At 42.0% G+C, this 27810-nt stretch overlaps 1 protein-coding gene across 1 annotated transcript in view; it reads right to left on the bottom strand.

Annotated features, from left to right (window-relative positions):
• The window catches only part of ppp2r2a (protein phosphatase 2 regulatory subunit Balpha), a 54023-nt gene that overhangs the window by 12851 nt on the left and 13362 nt on the right, over nt 1-27810 (bottom strand). The gene's annotated exons all lie outside the window — the stretch shown is intronic.

The following is a 27810-nucleotide window of genomic DNA, read 5'->3' on the forward strand; positions in this document are numbered from 1 at the left end:
TTCACTCTCATCGTTGAACTTCAGGAGAATTAGCTGATGTACACAACAGAACGTGAGCTTTGAGACAAGTAACCAGATAAGGAACAATTTATCAGATGAGGCTACATGTACCACTTGTCAAGCTCACGAGGATACGATGAAGGAGTTCTGCATGTACACACTCTTGAAACACTGGTCTTAAGCTCTATATCCGAATCTCAAACTACAAAAAAAAGCTAATTGGGCATGAGATAGTTACAGGTGCCCAGATACTGCCCGGAATTCTCCATACATCACAGTGCTGCTTTTTCCATCCCATTGAGACAGTTGCCCTGCAGGTGCCAGTACTACTGGGACAGCCATGTCACTGTATTGAAACACTGATCTGCAGAGTTACATAACTATAGCCAATAATTCTACTCAAATACTTAGAAGCAGCATGCTCCAATAATTCTGGACTTGTTTGCATACAAATGCATTCACACACGCCCTAAACTTGGTTTGAAATTTTACTCCTGACATTTATTGCCAACTATTAGATGTGTTAAAGGTCTTTAAATAAACCTAGCATTCATGAGTAAAACATGTCAGTCCAGATTCTGCTCCGCCCTCAATCATGTTACTCAAGAAATGCCTGGACGGTGAGATGTCACCTTCAGGTTGCATCTAAAGCTGGGGAACATAAAAGATTTAAAAAAACAGTTGGATGAATTCAGAAGAATGTTCTTGAGCCAGAAACTGGTGATAGTCTACAACTTGTTACCATGGGTAATTATTGAGGTGAATGGCTCTGGAGCTCCAGCTAGGCCGGAGCCGGCAGATCCATTCCCACAGTAGACTACTGAGGTGATCTTTTCGGGCCAGTATCTCGGCCCTTGGCTGGCCAAGGCCGATCGTTCCAGTACCATTCCACTCCTCTCGTAAGCTGTGACCTTCGTTGGTCCGGCAAAACAGATAATCCAGACTCTGGAATCAAGGATGCTGGAAAATCAGTGGTGGGCCTTCAATGACATATCTGTAATGACATATTGCTGCTGCTATCATTATTTTTTTGTTGTTGGTGGAATCTTAAAGTCCACATAGGTGCCAAAACAGTTTATTTTCAGCATCACTTGCTGAAAGGGGGATCACCTTTAAGCAAGGGGGTGAAAGAGAGCAGAGAGGCAGACCAGGTGTCACTAAAACCATAATTGGCACTTGGGATACAACGTTTGTGTGGTGCGGTCGACTCAATACAAACTGCAACCTCTCAGAGTGCTCGTTTCCAGCTTGGCTCAGTGGTAGTACTCTGTGCCAGAAGGTCATGCAATCATTCGAGGAACTTCTGTAATCTAGATAACCTAAGGCTCTGTCAGCTTTCTCTCATTTTGGAATAAATAAGAGTTCAGTGAACTATTTCAGGAAATGTAAAGTTCTCTGTGGGTTATATTTATTCCTCAACTATCAACTAAACAGTTTAAGTTATAAACCTAATTTGTTGTGGGACCAGGTATACACAGTAGACACGCATCTCCATACTACAACACTAAGTATACATTTCAAAAGTACACAATTAACCTGGAAACACTTTGCACATGAAGGTCTTCCAAGGGGCACCATGTAGTCAAGTTCCCTTTCCTCCTTTCTCAGTTTTACCAATAGGGCTAGCCAAATCCAATTGACACCAGCAGAGAAACACAATTTACTAGCATCTGTAATCCACACCATAGATCACACGTTTCAAAAACCAGAGTCACTTCACCATGCTCACATTATTACCCAAAGTATAATGAGGCAAACTCAAATCAAGTGAGTTTATTGTCATGTGTCCCTGTATAGGACAATGAAATTCTTGCTTTCCTTAAGCACACAGAAAATAGTAGGCATTTACTACAAAACAGATAAATGTGTCCATATACCATGATATAAATATATACACACATGAATAAATAAACTGGTAAAGTGCAAATAACAGAAAGTGGTTGATAATAATCAGAGTTTTGTCCGAGCCAGGTTTAATAGCCTGATGGCTATGGGGAAGTAGCTATTCATGAACCTGGTTGTTGCAGTCTTCAGGCTCCTGTACCTTCTACCTGAAGGTAGCAGGGAGATGAGTGTGTGGCCAGGATGGTGTGGGTCTTTGATGATACTGCCAGCCTTTTTGAGGCAGCGACTACGATAAATCCCCTCGATGGAAGGAAAGTCAGAGCCGATGATGGACTGGGCAGTGTTTACTACTTTTTGTAGTCTTTTCCTCTCCAGGGAGCTCAAATTGCCGAACCAAGCCACGATGCAACCGGTCAGCATGCTCTTGACTGTGCACCTGTAGAAGTTAGAGAGAGTCTTCCTTGACAATCCGACTCTCCATAATCTTCTCAGGAAGTAGAGGCGCTGATGAGCTTTTTGATAATTGCGTTAGTGTTCTCGGACCAGGAAAGATCTTCAGAGATGTGCACGCCCAGGAATTTGAAGTTCTTGACCCTTTCAACCATCGACCCATTGATATAAATGGGGCTGTGGGTCCCCCTCCTACTCCTTCCAAAGTCCACAATCAGTTCCTTGGTTTTGCTGGTGTTGAGGGCCAGGTTATTGCGCTGGCACCATATGGACAGTTGCTCGATCTCTCTTCTGTACTCTGACTTATCCCCATCAGTGATACGCCCCACAATAGTGGTGTCGTCAGCGAACTTGATGATGGAGTTCGCACTGTGGTTCGCTACGCAGTCATGGGTATAGAGTGAGTACAGCAGGGGGCTGAGCACGCAGCCTTGAGGTGCTCCCGTGCTGATTGTTATCGAGGCTGACACATTTCCACCAATACGAACAGACTGTGGTCTGTGGACGAGGAAGTCGAGGATCCAGTTGCAGAGGGATGCGCAGAGACCCAGTTCTGCGAGTTTGGTAACCAGTTTGGAGGGGATGATTGTGTTAAATGCCGAGCTGTAATCAATGAATAACAGCCTGACATATGAGTTTTCAGCCAGGTGCCGCTCAGCATCAGAATCTCAGGTAAATATTCCCAGCCCACGTGTAATTAGTTTAAAACCTCAACCAGCTGCATTCTGCATGTTTAATGATCTGGTCTTGAATCATTTTATTTAAAAATAGTTTTGGATGTGGTAACTCATTGCACACCCAAGTTTCTCCCACTCCCTAGCCCTCACCCCAGCGTACTCTGTTCACATATCTCTAGTGCTGCTGAAGTAAGAATTTTATTGTTCTGTTTCGGAACATGACAATAAAGCACTTTTGACGACTCTTGACCCCCCCCCCCCCCCCACCTCATAAACCAATTGAATGTCTATTTGACAATATGAATTATATCAATAAGAATTCCCAGCAAAATACTACAATTAGCCATCAAATTACAGTTCTAAGGCCAAGACTCACACACACAGGGCACTCATCTAATACCTAAGGCTGGAACTGAAATGGAAAACAAATAACTTTGGTTTGCTCGATTTGTTGAACAAAAGACAAACAAGGGGGAGTGTAGAATTTATCTCTCACTATTCACAGCAAAAATTAGGGTCATTAGGCACCCCATTGTGGCTCCTATAAAACAGAATTTAACATCTCTAATGTTCTGATGAATCATTTAACTACAATCATACTTCAAACTCCATCTTTTTGCGGAGACATCACATTCCTACTTGCTTTGCATACTACATCCTCAAGGGCCTGTCCCACTTACACGATTTTTTCGGCGACTTGCGATCCGTCAAAGTTGCAGCAGGTCGCCGAAAATTTTCAACGTGTTGAAAATCCAGCGGCGACCAGAAAAAGGTACGATTCTTTGGGCGACTACTCACCACTAAACACTACTCACCACTAAACAGGCATCACCCCAGAACATGGCAAGTAAAAATCGCGTAAGTGGGACAGGCCCTTCACTATATTGAAGTCAGGACTTTAAGAACAAGATGTTCGTGCACCTTTGAAATCAATTGCTTTTGTATCTTTTCAAATCTGAAAGGTTTTAAAATGCAGGCATCATGCCATGTGAATATATATATATATTCCTTCCCACTCAACTCTCCTGCATTTAATAACTGGTCAAAGCTTCAGCCAGGTTGCTAAACTCAATGTGCTTCCTCACAATACATGATTCAGGAACGAGGGACTATTGCAATTCAAAGTTGACATATGCAAAGTTGTATCAATGCAAGTATTAACTACATCACAAAGTACAACAAAGCTCTTCACCGGTCCAAAATGTACAAATAAATCAAACATAGGTGGCAGAACGGTGTATTGCAGAAAGATTTAATTGGGACATTGACATGTTAGATGAAGGAGCAAGAAAGTGAGAGAATTGGGGGGAAATGCGTGACCATCCAATTCCGTAGAAAGAGTAAAAGTGGGAGCAATTGTTAAGTATGAGAGATTGAAAGATATTGGTATGCAGAGAGACCTAGGTATCCTTGTATATGAATTAGAAACAATTAATAAGCAGGTACTGCAAGCCATTAGTACGGTAAAGACTGAGTAACTCCAGCATTTTGTGTCTATCTTCGGTGTATACCAGCACCTTCTGTCCTCTAACCAGTCTGAAGAAGGGTCTCGACCCGAAACGTCACCCAGAGATGCTGCCTGTCCGGCTTAGTTATTTGAGCTTTTTGTGTCGATCTTCAGTTTAAACCAGCATCTGCAGTTCCTTCCTACACATCTTCAGTTCCTTGCTACACAAAGCGTATATTGACCTTTACTGCATGATCAGTTCACACTGAGAAACAGCATCTTGCTGCAATTATAGAAGTCCCCGGGCAAGACTACTAATTTTCAACTGGTCTGTTTTCCCTACCCAATGATCTCCTTCTGTAAGAAGGAGCTCAGCAAAGGTTAACCAGATTAATTCCAGAGAAGGCAGGTTTGCTATACGAAGAGAGATTAAACAGACTGGGCCTAAAGCCTCAATCTTGGATAAGAGGTGATCTCATTAAAACATAAACTTCTTAAAGGGCTTGAGAGTGTTGATGTTTCCTCTAGCAGCAGTGGGTCACAGTCTCAAAATAAAGTGTTGGCCATTCAGGGCAGGTGAGAAGAAATGTCTTGAATCTTTGCATTTCTCTAGCCACAAGGAATGTGGAGGCTCAGCAGCCGAGTTTGACAGATATTGGGATAATAAACGAGATACGAGGCTTAGCACATGATAGCGTCATAAAAGGAAAACATCAGCTGTGATTTGATTGAATAGAGGAGTAGCACGAGGGCCCCACACCTACTGTTAGATCTGTTCATAAACAGAGCAAGCCTTTATTTACACACTGTTGTACACATTTTGTTTTCTCATTACCATTATCAGCTCTGAGTAGATTCCACCAAATGAAAATGTTACTGCAGCATCACCACAAAAATTTAGATCTTCAAATTACAAACTACATCTTAAAACAAGATTGAGTCTGACCAAAGTTATTTTTATTGGCTTACTGTTTGAGAGGGAACTGTGGATGCTGGAAAATGGAAGGTAGACAAAAATGCTGGAGAAACTCAGCGGGTGAGGCAGCATCTACTGGCTTACTCATCACCTGATTTTCATTTATCAAGACAAGGTTAATCCTGCAAGCTTCCAAATTTCAAACTACGTAAAAATTCTAACCATACACAGTCGATCACAATCCAATCAATCAGATTTATTCATCATATACACAATAAAGTGCAGTGAAATTAACTTGCCAGCAGCGGTACAATCAAAAAGAATACACAATAAAAACTGAACACAAATATCCACCACAGCATTCATCACTGTGGTGGAAGGCACAAAGTACAGTCAGTCCTCCTCCATTGTTCCCCCGTGGTCGGGGCCATAAACCTCCGCAGTCGCCGCTGCGGGCGGCCAGATGTACAGGCCCTCTCTTCTGGAAGGTAAGTCGCGAATCGGTGCTTCCCTACCCGAGACCGCCGCTTCAAGATGACATAGGCCGCAGGCCGGCGGTCGGAGCTCTTCTCCGGCGAGGGATCCCACTCCGATTGGCGAGTCCTCGCCGCGCCTGCGGCCAGAAGCTCTGCAGACCGCGGCTTCAAGATGTTGATGGCCGTGGGCTGACGGGTCGAAGCTCTTCTCCGGGGATCCCCAATGAGGGATCCCAAGCTCCGGACCCCGCGCCCGCGGCTAGAAGCTCTGCAGACCGCGGCTTCAGGCTGAACAGTCAATGCCATTTTCATTCAGCTGCTCGGCTTTTTTCGCCAACACATTCAACAAATCATCACTCCAATACGGTTTGCAGTATCCATTCATACATTAATTTATGAAAAATAAATTTAGAGCACAGTTCCCGATCTACAAACAACTTTGGAACATATGGACAATATACCTATCAAGCAAAAATAGAGAGTCTGGTGAACAGCAAAATTATGTTGCATACGCAGAAGCCATAGCAATTCTTGAGATCAAGCAATATAGTTTTATTGAGAAAGTGTTTCAGAATTCTTATCCAGCAAGATATAAAGGCAAGAATTAAATTCAATAGCTCCATATCTCACACACTGAAATGCTCTGACAGACCTCAACTCAGTGAGACTATGAAAGGCTTTCCAATTGTTCTCTCTGAAGGACAGCATGAACACTAGCAAATTGGCCAATGTGAATGCCTTATCCTTACCAGTCAAACAGTTGGCCAACATTCACTCAAACTTGCAAAGGACAACTATCACAAGCAAAGTCATGCACAGTTCACTCAAAATGAAATCCAGCAGGAAACAGCTCTAGTCAATGGATTTGAAGAGATGCAAGAGCTGGGAGGAGAATCCAAAAAGATAACCAAAACTGGCAAAAGGACAATTCCTTGCTTTCTATTGAGAAACATTTATTTTCATATCACTCCTACTCAGAATCGTTTTGTTCAACCAAAGAATACTGCTAAGAGACTAAGAGGAACTATTGACCAGCACAGTGTGAGCAAAGTGCACCGCACAAACCTGTCAATAACACACATCAGGGAAACAGTTGCTATTATACAAGGCTTGTTCCATACTCATATTCCTACCTGTACACATCCCATGCTCCTTTGTCATTTAAAATAAGATTTTAATAATAATAATAATAATAATAATATATTTTATTGTCATTGCACGTCAGTGCAACGAGATTTAGTGTGCAGCTCCACTGATGTACAAGAAAGGTAAATAAATACAATACATAAATAAGCAAGCTGAATTGATTGACGTGACCATCTGAGGGAGACTGTCCAAAGGGGGTGGGTGGGGGGGCACTCATTAGGGCCGGTTCAGAGCCGCTATAGCTCTTGGGATAAAACTGATCCCGAGTCTGGAGGTTCAGGCATAGAAGGCCTTGTAACGTCTGCCGGAGGGAAGTAGTTGAAACAGACCGTGGCAGGGGTGTGATGAGTCCTTATGGATGCTGAGGGCCTTCCTGAGGCACCGCGTGTGGTAGATGCCCTCCAAGGCTGGTAGCTCTGTCCCGATGATCCGCTGCGCTCTGTTGACGACGCGCTGAAGAGCTCTCCTCTCCGCCTCCGTGCAGCTGAGATGCCACACAGAGATGCCATACGTTAGTATGCTCTCTGTGGTGCAGCGGTAGAACGTTGTCAGCAGCTGTTGGGGCAGACCAGTCTTTTTTAATGTCCTCAGGAAGAACAGTCGTTGCTGTGCCTTCTTGACCAGCGCGGCGGTGTTCGTGGACCATGTGAGGTCTTCTGAAAAGTGAGTGCCCAGAAACTTAAAGCTGGACACTCTCTCCACACTTTCCCCGTAAATGGAGATTGGGGCGTATTCTCCAGAATGGGACCTCCTGAAGTCAATAATCAGCTCCTTGGTCTTGGAGGTGTTTAGTGCCAAGTTGTTATTGGCGCACCAGTCCGCCAGGTTCTGCACCTCTGCTCTGTAGTTTGTTTCATCACTGTTGGTGATCAGCCCAATCACTGTTGTGTCGTCTGCAAACTTCACAATGGTGTTGGTGTCAAATGCAGGGACACAGTCGTGAGTGAAGAGGGAGTAGAGCATGGGGCTTAGTACACAACCCTGTGGTATGCCGGTGCTCAGGGTGATGGTGGAGGACAGGTGCGGGCCCAGTCTCACTGCCTGCGGTCGCTCCGTGAGAAAGTTCAAGATCCAAGCGCATATCAGTGAGCTGAGGCCTAGCTGGTGGAGTTTGGTGGTGAGCTTGGTGGGGATGACCGTATTGAATGCAGAGCTATAGTCAATGAAGAGCATCCTCACATACGTGCCCTGTCTGTCCAGGTGAGTCAGGACAGTGTGAAGGGCCAGAGAGATGGCATCCTCTGTCGATCTATTTGCCCTGTATGCAATTAATGACATAATTAATGACACGCTACTCTCACCAACACCGTTCGCCAGATTCCACTGGTCACGGCACTTAATTTTGAATCGATTCAGAAATGAATAATTGCATTGCATTCCATTCAGTCACATCGAGACCTGGGTTCAATCCTGACTACGGGTGCTGTCTGTATGTAGTTTGTACATTCTCCCTGTGACTGTGGGTTTTCTGGGTGCATGGTTTTCTTCCATACTCCAAAGACGTACAGGTTTGTAGACTAATTGATTTTGGTAAAATTGTAAATTGTTCCTAGTGCGTGGGATAGCGCTAGTGTACAGGGATGATAGCTGTCGGTGCTGATTCGGTGGACCAAAGGGCCTGCTTCCCCCCTGTATGTCTAAAATCTAATCTTCCAGTTTCCAGAAGTATCAAAAGGCACAGAAAACAAAACATGCATGGAATACCAGATAGCAATCTCTGGCAATTCTGTGAATATTATATGCAAAGCTTCCTCTAATTGTCGGGAATTAATATGTTAGTTTATTCTGCTGGCAGCCTGGAATTGGAGGCAGGTCTTCAAGCCCTGAACTACCAAGCAAGTGTTGATTTAAATTTTTAAGCAATAACCGATTACTTCTGCCTGGTCTCTGTGTTATAATTCACTGCCAAAAAAACCATGCTGCGAGGACAAGGCTAAACTGCCTGCATGACTCAGTGATCTGATGTTATTCGTTTTGTCAGGCCCTTTCCTGTACAAAGATTATCGACAGCAAAAGGCCTCCAATTGAAAATCACAAAGGAAAAACCAAACTAGAGACCTGTTTTACAACCTAGATAAATTTACAGGCGGACACAGATAAAAATAGTTTGCAGAACAGAGTCCTAAGCTTTTACCACCCTTGGTGCAGAAGTATTAAAAGCACTCCTGAAAAGTCTGGCTTTTTGTTTTAAGATTTACCTCTTCCCAATCAGTGGATCAAGATTTCCATTACTAGTTTACCGTACTATCTTGAAAACCCTCATCACGCAGCCTCGGCAAGGCCACCATCATAATCATGGATTAGTCTCACCCCGGTCACTCCCTCTTCTCCCCTCGCCCATCAGGGAAGAGATAGAGAAGTATGAAACGCACACCTCCAGATTCAGGGGCAGTTCCTTCCCAGCTGTTATCAGGCAACTGAATCATCCTATCAACAACGAGAGAGTGATCCAGAGCTACTATCTACCTCACTGGAGACCCATGGACTATCTTTAATCGGACTTTACCTTGCACTGAACGTTATTCCCTTTATCATGTAACTGTACACTGTGGACGTATAGTCTTTCCGCTGACTGGTTAGCACACAACTGCTTTTCACAGTACCTCGGTACATGTGACAATAAACTAAATTAATCCACCTTAGTTTGTGCAATCAATAACTTTTTGTTTCCCCAGTTGAAAAGGTCCCATCAATGTCAACGAAGACTGACAGCGACAGCTGGTTATTTATAGCCGCTTAACTTGAGGCACTCCAGGCCACGTCACTACATTTACACAGAAGCACTTTCACAATTGCCATATCACATTTCAAATTTGCATTCACAAAGCTGTTCACAGCTCAACATTACAACCAAGCTTCGATTATCTTTGTGTTAATTAGAATCCAGCAATCAGACACATGTATTCCACAAATCTTCCATCACAGTAACAATCTGCAGTCAAGGAATAAGGTCACAATCATACTTTTAGAGGGTTTGTCATTGTTGAATAGTTGGAATGTCCAATCAGCTGATTGTCAAACCTACAATCGTAATCCCTGACCATTGAGTACTTAAGCGGCAATTAGGTTCACACCAAGTTCAAAACCTCATTACAGTGCAATACTTAGTTTGAGAAGCTTATCAGGCTACTAGCAGAGCAGATTGAATGGCTGCCACACGACAGCCACTTTCCAAATAAAACGTCACTATCATGCAAAGACTGATGATCCAATAAGAAACATTTACAAGCTTTATTTATGCCTACTCCCCTGTGAGATATGCATTTTGGAGAACTGCTGTCATCAGTCACATTCAACAGGCTACTCCAATAAACCAACAATTAATAAGCATCCAGATAGATAACAGAAGGCACCGACATTTGCTCAGTGTGACTGCTAAACCAGAGGCAGGTTAAAACTATCCCCCTCAAAGTTTTTTGTTCAAACATAAAAATACGATGTCTTATTCATTTTCCCTTTCCCATGAACACACCCACGCACATTAATTTTTTTTTTAACTGTTCTTTGAATCTGAGCAAAAACTGTTTTACCCCCAATTTAAAATCGGTCTCAAGTCCAGAAATAGAGTTTGGAGTAAAGGGCCTGTTCCACTTGGCCGTCATTTGTGTGTAATTTACGCAACATCATTTATGCATCACGACGCACATGGTGACATAGGCAGTGACGCGCGATCGCCCGCGGCTCCCCAGGATTTTGGTATGTACAAAATCTTCGCGCGCCATCTGCGTGACGTGCAAATGACGGCCAAGTGGGACAGGCCCTTAAGGATCCTCAAATGTTGGCACTTCCAGCTGGTGGTGAGTGTTGTGTGCACTAGATGGCTCAGTGTAATATTAACACTACAGACTGCATCGCTTGCCAGATTGCCAATCATGTCCCCATTGCTCCTAAACATGGAAATCTCACTTATTGCAAACACACAAAGGCGAATGACGTAAAACACCATCCCTTTACGTAGTGCAATGTGTCATGCCAAAATGTTTAATATTTTTACAGAATTAGGAATTTTATAAATGTTGTAAAGTGTTATACAAATGTTATCTAAAAATTACTAAGAATGGAGATAGACATAAAATGCTGGAATAACTCAACGGGTGACATCACCTATTCCTCCTCTCAGGAGATGCCACCTGTCCCGCTGAGTTACTCCAGCATTTTGTGTCTATCTTCCATGTAAACCAGCACCTGCAGATCCTTTCAACACATGGAGTCAGGCAGATTCCCAACCTTCCCTAGAACAGATCCCAACATCACATTACCACCAACTGTAGTCCCCACGTCCCCATCTCTCCCACACGGCCACCAACCCCAACCCCTGAGCACAACCCCAGATACCAAGTCAATGTCCCAAATTGTAAAGCTCATCGATCCTCTTTTGCCAATATGAAAGCGTGTCCACCACCCTGACTAGTGGCCTTAAACCAGATGAATTCCTGGCACCCGATCAGTAGCCCAATATACAGGCAAATGTGTCCGTAGGGATACCAAATTTTAGGAAAAAGTCCACCAGAAATTGCCAATTACATACAAAAATCTCAGGTCGTACAGCATCTATGGAAGGAGAAACAGAGGGACTTCATCAAGTTAAAGATCCTTCATCACACTGATTCAACTCTACATTCAACTCTGATTCAAACCTACACAGCAATTGACATCATTTGTTAAACACGAGTTGTCACTGAAGATATTAATAACTTAAATCCCAAGAGAGGGCAGGATTATTTATTTCAACCTTCTTGAAATATTCTGAGATGAAAGCTATGAAATATATTCCTCCTCTCTTCCACACCCCCTACCCCACTCTCCAATTCAAATGAAAGGCTTGGATTCCCAAAGTCAATGTATCTCTGCGCAGCCCAGGGGAAAATACGATGAAAACAAAATGCACGTCATCCATTCACCTAAATATTGATTAAGTGATGTGTTTGTAACAAAGCGTCTCTTCACTTTTCATAAGCACTGGACGACAAAGTAGCAGTTTGCCTCATTTACAGGACAGTCCACTGACAACCAGCCACACTAATGAGGTCATAAGGAATAGGAGTAGAATTAGGCCATTCGGCCCATCAAGTCTACTCTGCCATTCAATGATCTATCTCTCCCTCCTTACCCCATTCTCCTGCCTTCTCCCAATAACCTCTGACACCTGTACTAATCAAGAATCTATTGATCTCTGACTTTAAAATATCCACTGACATGGCCTCCACAGCCTTCTGTGGCAAACAATTCCATAGATTCACCACCGTCTGACTAAAGACATTTCTCCTCATCTCCTTCCTAAAAGAACGTCCTTTAATTCCGAGGCTTTGACCTCTAGTCCTAGACTTCCAATAATCAGTTCATTCAGCTAACTAACAAAACATGTTCATTGGCAGTTTGCTTGCACAATAGATGTTACATTGTCAAAATAAAACCCACATCTTACCAAAAAAAATGAACATCCCATACCTTGGTTATAGGGTGAAGTGGACATCAGCGCATTTAGGCCAGAGAATGATGATTTAATTGAATAGAAGAAATGACAGTGAAAGCATTTCATCTTCTGCAGTATACCGATATGCTGCTGGAGTTTCATTTATTAACACCCCAAAACAAGAAAGGAGTAAGCCCTTTATCTATTTATACTGTTTCAATTAATAACGGAAATTGTAGACTCTTGTCCTGCAATGGGAGAGCGTGTGGCCTAAATGCATACAAAACAACCTCTGTCCCTCTTTTCATCTCCTGCCTAGTTTGCGTTTTCTTAAAAAAACAGCAACCCTTTGACTGGAGGATCCTTTTGGAAGAGGGGGGGGAGGGAGGAAATCAGCTAACCGTACTGTAAAGAATTATCTGTAAAATGCGGAATTCAGCTGCCTGTATCTGCAGCACCAGTATTTAAACCCGACACTGTTTAACTCTGACATTCAGCTCCTTCCCTAGATACAGCAGCAATCCAAAATTACAAGAGACAACGGCTTCCTGCAAAAAGTCGATGGTTTTCCCCATCCCTAGAAGTGCCAGCCTTTATGGCATTGAACACTGAAAGAGCATAATCCTGCTGTGCTTACCAAGGTCAAAGTGACGTCAGCTCTATTCTCAGACCTCAGCCATTCCCTGCATTTCCTTAACATTCTCACTTGCACCATAAAGTTCAATATAATTGAAGGAACATATTGCAGTTAAGCCAAATAGGATGTTACACCTCTGTAATGTATCCTAATCATTAATGAACAAATCTTAGACCTTTTTTGCCCTTGAAGCAAAGTGATAAAACATGAAAACATATGATTAGCCTTAAAAGGGTCAAACTATCAAAGTCAATTTAAGATTCAAATAAGCTTTGAAACATTTGACTATTTCATTAGCAGGGCTGCATCATGCTGAATGCATTTCTAACATTTGGGAACTTAGGGCTCCAGTGACTCAGGCTCCTTTTCGAAACCATTTCCAGGCCTTGCAAATTAAGTAATTCTATTTGCTCACAGTTACGTTCAACAACAGAATCAGTACTACGACGTGTATTTGATTTTCTGATGTAAACGGAGCTGTGTCAGCAAACTAAAGTACTACAAGAACACACTTCACAGACAGCAATTTTGCTTCCTGACACCCATATGCAAAAAAAGAAACAAACTCCTGGTTGTTCACATGTTCTAGTAACAGAATTAGGCCATTCGGCTCATCAAGTCTACTCCGCCATTCAATGATGCCTGATCTATCTTTCCCCTCTCAACCCATTCTCCTGCCTTCACCCCATAACACCTGACACCCTTACAAATCAAGAATCTGTCAATCTCCACCTTACAAATATCCATTGACAGTCTCCACAGCCTTCTGTGGCGGTGAATTCAACAGATTCACCTTTTATTCTGAGGCTATGGCACTCTCCCACCAGTGGAAACATACTCTCCACATTCATTCTATCCAGACCTTTTGTATAGCGTATTTTACCTCAAGATGCTCTACAGCCAATGAAATACTTCCAGAATGCTTTCAATGTTACAGTGAAGGAACTTTGAAGGGCAATTCATGTAAAACAAACTTCTGTCAACAGTGAAGTCATGATCATTTTATAAGTTTCAGTGTTATTAAATTTAATGTGTAGGAAGGAACTGCAGATGCTGTTTCAAATATAGATAGACAAAATGCTGGAGTAACTCAGCAAGACAGGCAACATCTCCGGAGAGAAGGAATGGGTGACGTTTCAAGTCAAGACCCTTCTTCAGAAAAAATTAAATAATCTTCATTAAATGTAATGACTGCTTGAATTATGAAACAAATAAAAAATGGCAAAAAAAAAGTGGAGAGAGAAACAGTTGGCATTTCATCAATGACTTCTCTTCGACAATGGAAAAAGCATTCTTCTTTGAAATCCAGCGATTTAACTAGGCAATTTCCAGTTTGTGATCCTGATTGGACAAAAATAGTTACTGCATTTGTCTATAAATAAAGAAGTGGGTGCTCTAGAGCATTCTGAGACCAGATGCATATATTGGGTGCAAACGTTCATAGGGTACCAGTGACGCATGTGTTATCACTGCCTGAAGAAGATTGGTTTCCCTTTATGAGAATGATCTCTCATTTTAGATCTTTCTTCTGGAGAAACACTGTGGGATAAGGGAATTTTTTGGAATATGTGTAGGCAAGACATTCCATTATCTGAGAGGGGATTAAGTGATTGGTACCTGGAATTTATGACCATTTAAAGGATTTCAAATCTTTATACTTGATAGCAACCCACCTTTATGTCATTGCCTTTTGAAAGTTTCTTGGTGCATCTATTAACACTGCACATAACTGTAGTAAAAGAAAACTGCTACTTAATTAAACATTGTCCCTGGTACTATATATTGGAAAAAGTAGACATGCAATTTTTTTTTCAGAGGCACTAAAGGTCAATCCAATAAGAATGCTTCCGGGATAAGGCACCCCATTCTGCTGTTTCTTCAAAACACACCACCAGATCTTTTACGTCTCACTCACAATGCAGATGGAACGTTACTTAATGCCCCATCTGCAACACAATACAGCATGCCAAGTCAACAATGACAATTTGTTTTACATCAGTCATTTTATTACATTTGCTCACGTCCTTCCCCCATCTTCTCCCATGTGTGCCGTGAAGGCGTTCGGCTTGGGCAAAATAGCCTCTGGTATCATCATGGTTTCCATTTTTGTACATATGTAGACAGAGTGTGGCATCCACTGCTAGCAAAGGGTATGCCACACCAAATCCAGCCCCGAACCCCACATGACCTCCCCCCCCCCCCCCCCCCCCACACCCTCGCCCTCAACCCAAAGTAATTTTCAAACAGGAATTAATGAAATGGTCGGCACAGTGGTAGTTATTGCCTTAGTGCCAGAGAGCAGAGCTCGATTCCTGACTCTGGGTGTTGTCTGTATGGAGTTTGGAGGTTAATTGGCTTCAGTAAAATTGTAAATTGTCCCTAGTGCATAGGATAGTGCTAGTGGATGGAGTGATCACTGGTCGGCACAGTCCCGGTGAACCAAGGGGTCTGTTCCTGCAGTGTACCTCCAAGTCTAAACTAAAGTCTAATGCCAGATTTAAACCCCATCTGGTTTTATCCTCTCTAGACCTGTACACAAGTTTTGTGTCCCGAATTAACAAATGCCATTGATCACAAAACAAACCCTGCAAAGTCTGCATTTTTCAGTATTGCAAACATGGGAATTTTAATTAATTTGTGAGGTAAGCTTAGAATTAAACGATATTATCACATGAAGAGGACTTTACCCTGCCCCACCCCTAACCAGAATGAACAGCAAATTCTGAATGGAAAATGCCATTTTCTTTTCCAGGCTAAAAGTAAATATACAAACAGCTTGGCAACGAAAGGTATCTGGGCAACCACTGAAGCATTTTTACAGAATTAGGTCCCAGCAGAGCATTACCAGACCAGTCCAAATTTGTATCCCCTTAAAACAAGCAAAGGCATTCCAGAGTAGAGATCAACTCTTCTCTGATAAGAATCTCAAAATGGCGAATCTGCTCTCGTACAGGAAAGTTTTAATAAATGCGATGGAGAAATTTTACAGATAAATCAGACAGCTGCCCTTTAAAGTTTTACTTGGCAATTTCTTCAGTCATCAGATGCTTAACTGCAGCAGAATCCTCCAAGGAGATTTACAATTAAATCAAACAATGACTTTGTAATAATCACAAACTAGAAGAAATGTAAACATAATTCTAAATATCAGACAATAAAACAAACAAAAATGTTGGTCTTGGTGATGCAGGACTCAAAATTCAGAGCTCACGGTAACAAAACACACATATCATATCATCTGTCTTATCCTAGGACAAAATACATTCCTCAGCTGCACGCAAGACATCATTTGTTGCAGTTACGGACAAATCCATTTTAAACTTTGTGATCAGGAGGGAGGACATTACAAGGAAGGTTTTGTTAAGCAGAGATAAGAGGAATGAGAAAATAGAATGGTCAATAAAAGAACAAGTCAGTGAGCATGCATGAACATCAGTATTCAACACAAACACACACACATGTTGACCTACTTTGGAAAACATCAACAACTTCTTGTTAACCCTACAAGTGAAACCTGAAATTACACATAGGCATCAGTTTGCTTTCAGATAGTTGAGGCACTTATTTTCAACACGTTTTCACTTCCATTACCTTTGTATTTTGGCCATCTTTTATCAAAGACTGATTGCATCTAAACAGAAAAGATTTTGAAACAAGCACGTGCCACCATAGTGCTTTGGAGAACATCAACACAGCAGAAGGTACACAAAAATGCTGGAGAAACTCCGGGTGCAGCAGCATCTATGGAGCGAAGGAGATGGGCAACGTTTCTGGCCGAAACGTTGCCTATCTCCTTCGCTCCATAGATGCTGCTACACCCGCTGGGTTTCTCCAGCATTTTTGTGTACCTTCAATTTTCCAGCATCTGCAATTCCTTCTTTAACACTTTATCAACACAGCAGAGACATGCAGCAGGTTAACAGGCCACACCAGCATCAAATGATGCATCTGAAGAAGGGTTTCGGACCGAAACGTTGCCTATTTCCTTCGCTCCATAGATGCTGCCTCACCCGCTGAGTTTCTCCAGCACTTTTGTCTACCATCAATTGATTTGATGTGGATTTCTTCAAGGTTTTGCTATTCTATCAAAGAAATATTGAATATCTAATGGTTCAATTATTCTTTTATTGTCAAGGAACAGTGAAATACATGAAAGACTATACGCTTGGTAGCCATTACCTTCTTTGGAGTTAAATGCCTTTTAAGAACATATATTTTTTTGCAACTGCTGAAACTTAGTACATTTTCTTGATGATCAATGTATTTTATGCATTTGATTTCCAATAGAGTTTCAAGGAAGCTCAGAATGGAAGCAGTGACCTAATCCTGTTGTTTACCTTTATTTTAATTCAATACCTAATGAGTTACATTTCGAGGCTGCAAGAGGATCTTTTACTGGCCACGTATACTAGATCTTTGAAGAACGGATTTAGCCAAGAGACTGACCCAATGGCACAACAGATAGATAAGCAACCTGATGTCATAGAACAAGTCCTAGGTGTGCAGGCATGATCCCAAGTTGGCTGCAGTACACACACTGTGACTGATGCAAATCACCCAAGCTTAGACTAAGGGCAGGACAGTGGAACAAATTGACATTTTGCCGAGTCGTGATGGAAAGAAACATCAGGATTTCCAGCATTGAACATCAGCTAGCAATGTTTTCAGCAGTACAACCCATATTAAAATCAAAGGAGCACAGGACTAGGCTTGCTACTGAGGTAGTTGGACCATCTAACCATGAGCCAAGCATGGGAAATACCATAATGCAATCATGGCAACAGTGATCTAATTTAAAATCTTTAAAATGTCTTATACTCACAAAGTTTAATATCTTTGATCGAAAAGTGCAGAAACTTACTGTTTTGGCAATGACCTCCTGTAGTTAAGGAAGAGATCTGATGAGTGGGAAGACACAGGCTGAGTAATAATGAGTGTGTGGAAATATCAAAGTTTTAGGACGTAGGCACCCTTCCGGTTCTACTTAGCTTTTGGAGCAACATCTGTCAAATTAGCCCACATTACACAAGCTTTACAAGCACATCGCTATCAAAATACCATCAGGGAAATCTATTTAACTGATGCCAATATGTTTTAATGTTCTGCCATGTGCTTAAACAATGTGATCTTTTCTACTCATTATCATGCAGTGTCTCAAACTACTGCTTCCACAACCACCCACCAGCCTGAGTGAAAAAAAATCACCTCCGTAGTCCTGACCCAAAGTTCAAGTTTAAATGATTGGACTTCCATTCAGGTTCGATTATAAAACGTTTCACTGAAATCACCAAGTTTCAGCAATGGAGACACGATGTAATGCCCCCTCAGCTGCAACTGGTTATAAAATAGAAATTACTCCGTAGGTAGTTGATATTATTGCCAGAAAGGCAGGCTTTTCTAACAATTACTTTCTAAAGGCAAGTGCTTAGTTTATTGAACAGCTGTAGCGCCATGATAAAATTTATACACTAGGACGTATGGGACTGTTCAACAAACCAGAGGCAGGCGGATTGATAGAAAGACGAGTAGCCTGCTGCTCACACAATGTCCAAGTATAACCAGTGTATGTGGGCAACCTGACAATAAAACCAACTGGTAGCACGTACATGAAAATTACAAAGCTGCCGATTCGTTTTTGCAAGTATCGCCAAGCACCTGTACCAAATAACAAGCAATCACATAGTTTGCAGAACCTCACAGCTTTTGCTTCGGATGGGTAATGATCCTTACTGCCATCTATACTCATTAATAAAGTGGTCACAAGTGGTCCAGGGAAAGCCAACCAAAATTGCATCACAATCCAACAATTTAAGACAAAGCATGAATCTGGGATTTAATCTACTGTAGCTTGAAGCAAGAGGTACAAAATAAAATTGGCAATTTAGAATTAATTTGTCAGTAAAAACATTGACTGGGTAGTTATTGGTGACGCAGAAAGCTCAAGCCTTCTGGAAACTATCGGAAAAACAGAGCAAGGGAATGTACATCAAACGGAAGGACTCCAAATGAGTGGAGCATTGAGGGATCTTAAAGTGCACAAGAATAGATTCCAGAAGGCAGGAAAGATAGATAAGATGATTAAGGCAACACAGAACACACTCTGTTTTATTAGCGAATGAGTGGGTGGGAACCAAGTGATTTGTATCTGATTGGAATTTAGTGCACCACTAGAGTGCCACATGTAATGCTGATCATCACCATACATGAAGTGTGTGAGTGCACTGAAAGGTAGAGGAGATTGCAGAAATGAAGAATATTGGATGAATTGGGATTGCTAAATTAGAACGGTGATAAGAGGGGAGACCAAGCATAGACTATATGCCACTTCGCCGAACAAGAGCTCTCTGTCCAACATAAGAGGGGAAATTTATCTGGGCTCAATAAATTTTCAGGCACCTAAATTACAGTCAATCCCCTGAGAGGTTACTAAGAAGATACACATTTGAAGTAACCTGGGAACTATTGTAGAAAAACATTCCACCTCTAGGCGGCTCTGGAACCCTGCCTGAATAGCGGCGAGAAAAAAAAAAAAACACTGTTAAAGAAATAAAAATAGTTAGACGTACCCTTGCCGTTCCACAAATTGCAAGTTGACTCACCATGGGCTGGGCACTGGGATGAGGCAGGCGGATCTTCAGCCAGCACATATGTCAGTTTATAGTCTCATTCTGTTTGAAGGTTTGGGATGTTCAGTATGATGAGATTACTGCTATTTGAAACCCAGTTGGAATGGTACTTGGGAGCCTGATATCGCACTTATTAAACCGCATTAATAGTCGTTTAGAAAGTGCCCTTACTACCCAATGACTGAGATAATGCTTACCATGGCAGATGGCTGCCACTGTGCAAAATGCACATGTCCACCAGTTTTTTTTAAAATACTACCGCACAAATCTCAACCATCTGTAGATATGCATCACTGTATCTAGACTAGATAAAGTCTCGTCAGTCCAGTCTCATGGTAGCAGTGACCCAAATATTACTCAATCCCTGATCAAGTCACATCCACAGAAGCATCCTTAACGAGTGTTGTCAATCTCTCTAGGAAGCATATTCGAGAGGGCTTTGGTACAGCAACTTGCACCATTCCTGTTTTGCACTCGTATTAATTGTTATATTTATCATTTTGGTATGTATACTGTTTCGTCTGAACTGAGGATTTCATTGCACCCTGGTATTGAATTAAAAGATACAGCAATGGGACAGCCCCTTCGACCCAACGAGAGCATGCCTAACATTGATCACCCATTCACACTAGTTGTATGTTATCCCACTTCAGCATCCACTCCCAACACATCAGAGGAAATTTATAGAGGCCACTTAACCAACGAACCCACACATCTTTGGGATGTCAGGGGGGAATCAGTGTAACTGATGGAAACCCACAGTCACAGGGAGAACGAGCAAACTCCACACAGACAGTCAGGGTCAGCATTGAACATGGCCTCTGGTGCCGTGAGGCTGCAGCTCTACCTGCTGTACCACCCATATATATGACAATAATCTGACCCCAAATCAGAATCTGATCTGGAGCAACATGCAGTTCTTACTAAGAACCAAGTGCAGGCAAATCATCGTAGAATCAAGTGCAGCAAATCATCGCAAGTTCTCTGTTCTGGTTTCGGTGCTACCATATAGATCAAAAACAATACTTTTGCTCCTACTGGATGAAGTTACAGCAGGCCTCAGCAATGTCTCAAAATACCAACCAAAGAGAACCGCTAAGTGTATACCAAAAAGACAGCAGAGCAATGCAGAGATATTACAATGAAAACAGAAAATGCTGTAAATTATAGATAACATCACCATTTTCTATTACAACACTTACATCTCACAAATATAGATGGTCAAATTTCACTCCTTGGCAAATAAAATCTCAGCAGCAAACCCACAACAACTGGAACCAAAAATTCAATTGCCATGTCAACAAATGCAGTTTAATTTTATTCAAGGGAATGACAACTGTAAATTATACTGCACATGCCTGCTGCTTTACAATGCAGGCCCTGCTGCTTAAACTGCCTATGTTTCAAACGGAGTAATCATGGACAATTACTAACCATTTTCCATTACAGTCAAGTGAAAAGTTGCCACTTAGTGCTTCAACAGCCTTTCACATTTCAGGCATAAACAGCTGTTTACTCAGTAGAACTCAACTTGTTAATACAACTTTGTTAAGGTGTAAACAGTTTGGGTGCAGCATCTGTTCTGGTCACCACTGCATTGTAAAAGAGATGCCATTTCACCAGAAGAGATGCAAAAGATATGATTGGAAAACTGTAGAAATTAGAAAAGATTTGATAAGCTCAGGTTGTGCTCATTGGTACCGGGAACCAATTAAGAGACTGAATTGAGAGGCATATAAAATTATGAATGGCCCAGACAAGAAGCAATCTTAGCACATCATAAAAGCAGAAGACACAGATTTCAAGTAATTGATAAAATAATTAAAGAGCAAAAACAGAGGATTTTTTCCCCTTTTAGACTGTGGAAAAAGTTTGACATTCAGACCCAAATGTGAATATTTCTGTGCGAAACACCCTTAAGTAGTACTGAGGAGCCATGATCTGAAGGACCAAAGACCGAGCTCTGGAAAGCAGAGGCAAATGGCATCCTGAGCAGTAAATTTTTATCAAATTCTATGATATAAGTATCTTTTCTCCAAAACCCCCGGTATTATTTTTCAGCAGTTGATCTCGTGTCTTCAAAAATACTCGAGACATGGTAGATGTGCTTTCACCAAGTTCCCAGCTCCAGGCCATCATCTTCAGACCACTGATTTACAGGCATGGTGATTATTTATCAACTAACTATAACTGGTATCATGAGGCATGTCAGCTTTGAGGTTTACTCTTTTCCATGGCATTAGTTTCCCTTCATCTCGCCAATGCAGTTCAGGATTTCACCACTTCAGACAAAGAATAAACACTAACATGAAAGAAACTGGAACACCAAAATGGCCTATTGCCATTTTAGTCACTTCTGATCCCACCATTCTATCGTAACCCTCCAAAATACTACGAGGCTGGTTAATAACTACATTCAGTGTTGCCTACCCGACCTGATTCAAGGAGCTGACATGCCCTGCATCACATTCCAACCCATGAACATAGCAACTGGATTTCCGCGTGCAGGAACTAGCACCCAATGTAAATCTGGCAAGTTATAACACAGAAAAGTCATCCCATGAGCTCCGCAGTGATAATATATCCAATCAAGACCATTGGTGAACAATATTAACTGTTTACGTAGGAGGTTCCAAGAACATACCATTCACCACCTCATCCCAAATCTGACTACAAAAATGGAAAGGAAGTGTACAGTATCAATATATTAGAATGTATCAGTCCGATGAAGGGTCCCAACCTGAAATGTCACCTATCCACGTACTCCAGGGGCGCTGCCTGACCTGCTGAGTTATTCCAGCATTTTGTCTTTGATTTTAGTGTAAATAAATATTTTTTTATAGCCCAGAAGAGTACATCCCTGACAACACAAGCACATCCACACTATCCAGGGCAATGCAATTCATTTTGGTGGCCACCATTGCCATACACAACCAGTGGACTGTGCCTGCAATGTTTACTATCTACAAATTAGTTTGCTGTGAATACCAAGCACGCCCCAAGCCCGTGACCTCTACTATTTTGAAGGACAAGTGCAGCAGCTGCAACAGAACACCAGGCTGTTGCAGTCTTTGATTTGGAAACATATCACAGTCGTTCTACCTGCATGGCTGGATTAACCTGCAGAAAATTCCACCATCACTGTCGGAAATGCAATGGATGTGGTTCAAGGTGGTACATAACCACCTTGGTGAACAATAAATATCAACCTTGCCTACCATCCTACACACAAAAAGCTGGAATAACTCAGTGGACCAGGCAGCACCTCTGAGAGAACAATGGGTGGTATTTCGGGTCGAGACTCTTCTTCCATGTTCCTCGACCCCCCGGTCCGATCTCTCCCAACCTATGTCCAAGATGCCTCACTCGCCCTTCGTCTCGTTAATGACTTGCACTTTCCAAGCTCCTACTCCCTCACCTTTACTATTTTTAATATTGCCTACCATCCTCATATCCCAGGAGAATGTTTTTTTTAAAGCCAACAGAAAAATGTTTGTAATTGTTGGATTATCTGATTCTTAATTCAATTACAAATCAAGTTCCCATTCTGCACCTAACAATCAAAATGTAACATGGCAGCAGAAATTCTACAGTTAATCTAAATGTCCATTCCTGATAAAGGGCAAGGATATTCATGTCCTTGACCACTCGTCTTAACCTCTAACACACAAGGAGGGGGAGGTGAGATGGAAAGAAGATCAGGCTCAGCTGTGCTCCTGCAACCTTTTGCTTTCCCCTTTCCCTACCTATCCTGTCAACACAGCCACGATGGCTCAGTGCCTAAGTACACTACACAGCGTGGCAACAAGCCACGCATACCAGGAAGATCCCCGACCTGGGCCAAGCCAGAAAGGCTCAGCTCAAGTAACAGTTTGAGTGTTAACAGCAAGTGGACTGCTTGGGTAGGGGTAGTGGGGGCACAGTGGAGCAACAGGAAGAAAGTCATCCAGGACGTCCAATATTTCTAGCTAACCAGAAGCTTGCTGCTGGTGTGACAGGTGACTTGCAAAGGCTCAAAATGAACGATCATCAGATCATAAGTTATAGGAGCAGGATTAGGACATTCGGCCCATCTAGTCTGCTCTGCCATTCGATCACAACTGGCCTATTTTTCCTTCTCAACTCCATGCTCCTGCCTTTTCCCCATAACACCCTTATTATTCAAAAACCTATCAAACTCCACTGTAAAAATATCCAATGATGGCCTTTAATAAATTTTATAAAATATCCAATGATGGCCTTTAATAAATTCCAGATTCACCACCCTCCGGCTAAAAAAAATATATATATCCTCATCTCCATTCTAAAATTATGTCCTTTAATTCTGAGGCTGTGCCCTTGGTCAGTCTCCCATTACTTGGAAACATCCTCTCCACAACTACTATATCTAGGCCTTACATTATTTGACAAGTTTCAATGATCCTACCACATCCTCATAAACTCCAGCAGGCACAGGCCAAAGACATCCGATGCTCCTCATACGTAGCCCAAACATCCCTGGGATCAGTCTCGTAAATTTCCCTGGACCCCCTCCAACAGCAGCACATGCCTCGTCAGATATGCGACCCAAAACGGTAACCCCTCCCCACACCAAACAAAATGCCTTCATCATTAACTCGCAAGTGTACCCACAACTCCTGGTGAGTGAGAATAATAAGAGTCCAATAACATTTCCCAAGCTTACAAGGAAAACATAATAGACAGTAAAACAAAGTGCTGGAGTAACTCAGCGGGTCAGACAGCATCTGTAGAGGGAATAGACAGATGGTGTTTCGAGTCAGACCTGTATTCGGTCTGTAGATGCTGCCAGATCCACTGGATTACACCAGCACTGTATTCTATTCAAGATTCAAGCATCAGCAGTTTCTTGTGACTCCAAACATAATAGCTAATTGCCGTAAATTTCCTTCTGGAAAAGCAAAAAATGAGACGACTAACTTAAACTACATCAAGAAGAAACAAACTCCTATTCCCTCTCCACAAACGCTGCTTGCCCTTTGAGAATTGCCAAAATTATTTGCATTTCATTTCAGATTTCCAGCATCTGCAGCTCCTTATTTCTTTGCTTGTTGCTATAACAACAGATCCACATGATGGCACAGAATAAATATCTGGCTGAGTTTCCAAAGACAAACCATTAGCTGGATCTTTTCCTGCATGGATTAGGAAGCCACGTTTTCCCCAGTGCAGAAATGAATGACTCAATGCTACCCAAGATTTTCCCACCACATATTCTTTGCTTTCTTTCACTTACTATACGGATATAAACAGCTGTGTGGCACACTGCCTGTTCTTGCCAAAACTATAATTTGCATCACAAAGTGTCCTAAACCGCTTCACAGGAACACGAGCAGAATAACCCTAATCGATGTTTCTAGCCAATTCGAGATGTGATCAAAATCATGGTCCATAAGATATGTCCCTTTTGAGGAAAACCATCAGCACTGCAATGAAACCTGGGATTCAAAGGGGGCAGAAGTAGTGGGGAGTTTGTGGAGGGTTTATAAGATTACAATGATCATAGGTGAAGATTGGCCGGGGATAGGATCACGGATGAAAATTTCAAAATCCAAGCATAGCCAGGCATTATTTTCCACAATCCACAACAATGGAAATGCGCTATTTATGGATTTTATTTACTTCCTAGGACAGTAGGACAAAACACAATAAATGGCAAACTTTTACACACAAGCTCCCACAATAGCATATTTTAGCCCACCATGATATCCATTTCCCTGCAAGCTTCCAGTAATTTGATGTGCAAGCCAGCAAGGTCCAATAGTTTTAATAATATATTTTCACTACCTTCTGTACCTTTTCATGCCTCTAGTTTCCCTCTCCCCCGATTCTCAGTCTGAAGAAGGATCTCGACCTGAAACGTCACCCACTCCTTTTCTCCAGAGATACTGCCTGACCCACTGAGTTGCTCCAGCATTGTGTTTCTATCTTCAGTACAGCTGCAAATCTCTGCTCCAATATTCTTCACTTAGATTTTAAGAATGAAAGCAATGTAGATGGTTACGAACACCTGTGTTCCAGTAATACCGAGCCACATCTCACTGAATATCACTGGAAAACAACATACGGACCAAATACTCTTCCTGCAGCTTCAAGTGACAGGAAAATATTGTTTGTTTTTGCTATTCTGAATAATTCAGCTTCATTGTTTGAGAACAGAAAGCTTCTGGAACAATGCCCATTTCACACAATGAGTATCAATACTGTTTTTATGTTTTTTGTGGCAAACATTTGTTTCCTGCCTTAAATCTCAAAAATAGAAAATAAAATCCAACAGATTACACAAAATACTTCTACAGGGAGAATGGCTAAAGACAAATCTTACATACAAGATTTTAAACTAACAAATTTCTCATGGGAAAGAAAAATACTGAATGCCTTAAAAGTTATGATGCAAAGTGCTGATCTTTCGACCTTTCCATTCCAAGTATCCTTGTATGTTGAGTGAGATTTTCAACTTAGTTACTGTTCTTGCACACAGACCACATTCAAATCTCAGCCGTCATGTGTCCCTGACAGGCATTTGGAATTGTATTCAAACCCAAATCCCACACATCAAAGCAGATCCTCAAGAGCCAGTGGGCACACTGGCGTCTCAAAGTGGACGAGGAGCATTCTGGAAGATACAGGTTACAATTTGCTGACTAATGAATAACCCGTGTACAAACAAGCATTTGAGAGTCGGACTAGATGAATTTGCTGGCTGCTCTGGGACTGTAGGCATTTTTTGCCGAGAAAACTCTGTTCACAGCCGCATTGCCGACATGCGAACTGTTCGGGTTCGTCATCAGGGTCACACCACATCAAAATCTACTTACCTGCCAGCCCTGGTAGCCACCACATGCCCCATCTGTGGAAGTCTAGAGTTTCCTGATAGGCCTCATCAGCCAGCTCACATCCCGCAAAACCAGTGACCAGGAAATAAGTCATCCACAATCCCGCGGGAGTGCCAAGAAGAAAGTCTTCCAAACCCAAAGCAAGGTAACTAAAAAAATAGGCCATAGTTTCTAAGATTCCAATAGCTTAAAAGATTTAGAGCCAAATAGTCATATGGCAGGAACATTGGCCCTTTGGCCCAACTTGTCCATGATGCCCCATCTAAGCTAATCCCATTTGCCAGTGTTTGGCCCATATTCCTCTCAACCTTTTCAAGTGTCTTTAAAACGTTATTGTACATGCCTCAACAGCTTCCTCTGGCAGTTTGTTCCATCTATCTATCCACCATGAAAACATAGACCCTCAGGTCTCTATTAAATCTTTCCCATCTCACCTTAAACCAATGATTCTCCTACTCTGGGAACAAGACTGTGCATTAACCCTATCTATTCCCCTCATGATTTTATACACCTCTGTAAAATCAACCTTCAGCCTCCTGTACTGCAAGAAATAAAGTCCACGCCTGCTCAACCTCTCACTATCTCAGGCCATCGAGTCCTAGCAAAATCCTCATAAATCTTCTCTACACTCTTTCCAGCTTAATGGCATCTATCCTATGCAGTGCAATCAATACTCCAAGTGCAGACACACCAACATCTTAACTGCAACATAACGTCCCAACTTCTGTCCTCAATTGACTGACGAACAAAGGGGCAGCATGCCAAAAACCTTCTTCACGACCCTGTCTATTTGTGACAGCACTTTCAGGGAACAATGTACCTGCACTCCTTCATATCTCTGCTCTTACAACACTTCCCAGGCACTACCATTCACTGTGAAGATTTTGCCTTGGTTTGAGTTCCCAAAATGCAAACCTCACACTTATATGAATTAAACTCCATTTCCTTAGTCCACCTGCCCAGATAATTAAGATCTCACTGCAATTCTTAACCTTCCATCACTGTGTATAATCTCACAGATTTCAGTATTATTTGCAAACTTCATCGTGCCTTATACATTCTCAACCAGAACATTCATAAATAACAAACAGCAATGAGCCCAACACTGATCCCCAAGGCACAACACTAGTCAGCAGCCTCCAGTCCAAAAACCAACCTTCTAGGCTTAATTGCAACAGCAACTCCACTTGTGCAAAGTGTATCACCAAGGGTCTCTGTGTAGAGATATGCAGATCCAGTGTGCAAAGTCTATCACCATAGAAAGAGCATGATAATCCAATGGGGAAAATCACTTCCAAATTACTCAATCCTAGTTGGCATAGT

Source organism: Amblyraja radiata, chromosome 39, assembly GCF_010909765.2.
Source record: "Amblyraja radiata isolate CabotCenter1 chromosome 39, sAmbRad1.1.pri, whole genome shotgun sequence".
Taxonomy (NCBI): Eukaryota; Metazoa; Chordata; class Chondrichthyes; order Rajiformes; family Rajidae; genus Amblyraja; species Amblyraja radiata.